The 3,048-nt window shown below is 37.1% G+C and overlaps 1 long non-coding RNA gene across 1 annotated transcript; it reads left to right on the top strand.

Annotated features, from left to right (window-relative positions):
• The first annotated feature begins 287 nt into the window (after positions 1-287).
• Positions 288-1,373, top strand: LOC110681127. Its single transcript, XR_002503101.1, has 2 exons — positions 288-565; positions 832-1,373. It is a non-coding gene; the product is annotated as an uncharacterized LOC110681127 (long non-coding RNA).
• Positions 1,374-3,048: the final 1,675 nt, after the last annotated feature.

Here is a 3,048-nt window from a genome sequence, read left to right as displayed (position 1 = left end):
CCCAGAATCACATTGGATCAGGGAATTTTCACGCAGTATAATTGTGCATTCGGGGTTCTTAACGATTTTAAGTAATGTTCCAGATAGTGAGATAACCAAAAGCAACGTATGTCACGGGCTTGGGAACGCCTGCAACACACTATGTTTTCCGTGAGTAACACTTCTGGCCCGACACAGCGTCGTCGTCCACGGGCTGTTGGGTGGAAAATCGATACACCACACCAACACAAACGCGCGCAGATGGGTGGCATCGCGTGTCCCAATGTCGTAGTAGAATGCCAGGCGGCGGCAACAGAAGAACGGACGCTCGATGGTCTGCTGTATCGGAAAAGTGAAAATTTTCTCGCCAGTTGCAGATTTGACGTTTACCTTACAACAAGTTCTCCTGGAGCGATTCGTTGGTGTCATTCGCGACGCGATTTTACCTCTGTAGTCCATTTTCATCCAGAGGTTTTTCCTGAAGTTGGTTCATCGTTGTCTTTGGGGTTGAATTTTCTTAAGTTTGTAATGTGACTACGCGAAGTTTTTGTGCGATTTTAAAGTGTTGAAGGATTTCTACGAAAAGGTTAATTGGAATTGAAATTAAAATTTTCGTGTTGGATACATTGTTCTTGGAATGAAAACTGATGTGGTTTAAGGTTGCGCTTCATTGGAAAACTAATCACCAGAAAACACAGTGTTGAGATTCCATTTCTGGCAAGTGTGAAAACGAAAACGAAGCTAAAAGAAAATCGTGTGTACATATTTTATTTTTAGCTCGACAGGACTGTTATTAAATCAATAATTCTTTTTTCCCTTTGGATCTTTGTACTTACTATCAATTGAACGAAGGTGTGTTGGAAAAATCCGAGCAGAAAAGTAGCACACAGCCTAGAAAAGATTTTTCCTTACAAGGGAGGATACGGAAACATCAAGTGACATAATTTTTATCAATTTTGAGCTACTCCTGCCCTAGTATCTACGGCGAAGCGGAAACTTTGCAGTCTTCTGATCTGGATAAGTGTGCGTTTTTCACTTGTGCGTTCCGATACACAAAAAAGGCAGTGTGTAGCAAACGTGAAATGTGTGTCTGAGGAGAGAGGAAAATCAAAGAAATAGTGATTTCCAAAATTGGATTATTTCAAGAAGAACAACAACCTGAAAGCAATTCCCTGAATGCAGCCTTCATCACATCGCTTGGGGCTTCTATTGTAAACCAATCATTGGTATTTCGGATGAAGCCTGAGTGAAATCCACCGGTCACCAAGCTTATCAATAATTCTCTCAATAGAGCTCCCATCGCAGAGCTGTTGAGGGCGAGGTAGCTCTGGGGCTGTGTCCTGTTTTGGGATCGGTGCCAAAAAACATTCATCCACCACACGTTGGAAAAGGAAGCGGAACAACAAAAAACGACGTAGCTGCATAAAGGTATAGTTTTAGTATATGATCACCCACCTGCAAAATCCTCGGCTAGTTTATTGCTAACGTGTTGACTAATCGTTTGGTGCTAATTTTGGTACGACTTGGAACAAGACGTGGCATCAGTTGCATAACCGATTCCGGCGCTGAGTTCTGCAGTCCACTATTATGTATACGCTATCGTCGTTGGAAAAGTCAAGGGCAAGCTAACGGACCGTAAAATGTAAAATTCTATTAAAATGTCGATAGTCCTTTATGAATAGTTCTAAAGAATTCAGCACAACATTGTTATTTGAACATAGAGATATCATTATCGAACTTGAAAAATCTCAGTTCATACGTACATGAATGCATAGAACTCTTTGAAATAAACAGGGAAAATATTAGTCCTTGCCCATGTCTGAGTTTTGCTACATTGCTTTAATAATTCTCATTTTTTTTTACTGCTGAAAGAGCAGTCGTATCAGCTTTTGTATCTGTTTTATTCGGAGTAAAAGACTTGCTATTGATATTTAAGTAGGAGTAACGGTTTCGAAGTCGAAATATAAATTCAATTATCACTAAAACATACATTGAATACACGCTCCAAATTATTAAGAAAAGTTATATAATTTTTTGAAGTACATTTTTTTCTTAAATGCACGGTGAATGGTAGCTTGATGGTAACACCCTTTTCCACTTCAATTCTGCTTCAATGAAGCATATAATGCAGTATGACTTTATGTGCCATATTTTTTAGTAGTATATAAAGCGATATTAATGCGACTATATACAGCTCTACGGTTACTTGGGTAGCATTAAAAGAACGTTTAGTCTGTGAAAGATATTTGGTTTCACAAAGGTGTTGAAATTGTTGTTAGTTGTTCATGAGAATTCTTTGAAGCACATAGAATTTTTTTTACAATTCAAGAAAATTTTCATTGATCAAAGACATAATTTGGCATTTAATTCCTCGCTGCCATTTTCAACGAATCTGAAAGATATGTCAGTGAGATTATTCAAAGCATCCAAATTTGATATTTGTGATAATTTGCTTAGAAAAAACTTCCTTTCAATTGTTTACATACTTTTTTTAGACACATCGATAAATAATTTGAATAATGGAATGAATTGCTAAAAACCATTAAAATATTTTGCATAATTTATTGTGTTTTTCTTCTCTGGCGTTACGTCCCTACTGGTCCAGAGCCTGCTCCTCAAATTAGTGTTCTAGTGAGCTTCAAGTTATTCGTTTTGTACCTCTACTTCAAAATCATCACTTAATTTTGGTCAATAAGTTCCTTATAAACAGGAATTTTGCTAAACATTCACCTCGAGTTTGTTTTCCGGAGTTCATGTATTTGATAAATTACGAGTTTTCTTCCGACTCAAATTAAAAATTTAAAATAGTAACCCATACCAAACTAATATTCGTCTCGTACAAAATGAGAAGTGAATTCTACAATGCCGCATCTTTTTTGATCATTTATGGCAATCAAGTCTTATCCCGGACTGATAACTGTTAAGAAATATTCAAATTACTGCAGTTCTCTACATATTAAATTCATCCAATATGTAGATTGGTTAGGATCCACATGGAACGTATTTTCATTTCTAATTATTTAAGGTACAGTGGGGGAAGTGTATCAGTGGGATAAGTGGATCATTTTT

This window comes from Aedes aegypti, unplaced genomic scaffold (assembly GCF_002204515.2).
Source record: "Aedes aegypti strain LVP_AGWG unplaced genomic scaffold, AaegL5.0 Primary Assembly AGWG_AaegL5_hic_scaff_445_PBJ_arrow, whole genome shotgun sequence".
In the NCBI taxonomy this organism is placed as follows: domain Eukaryota; kingdom Metazoa; phylum Arthropoda; class Insecta; order Diptera; family Culicidae; genus Aedes; species Aedes aegypti.
Note: the sequence above shows the minus strand (reverse complement) of the source record. Positions and strands in the feature narration are given on the sequence as shown.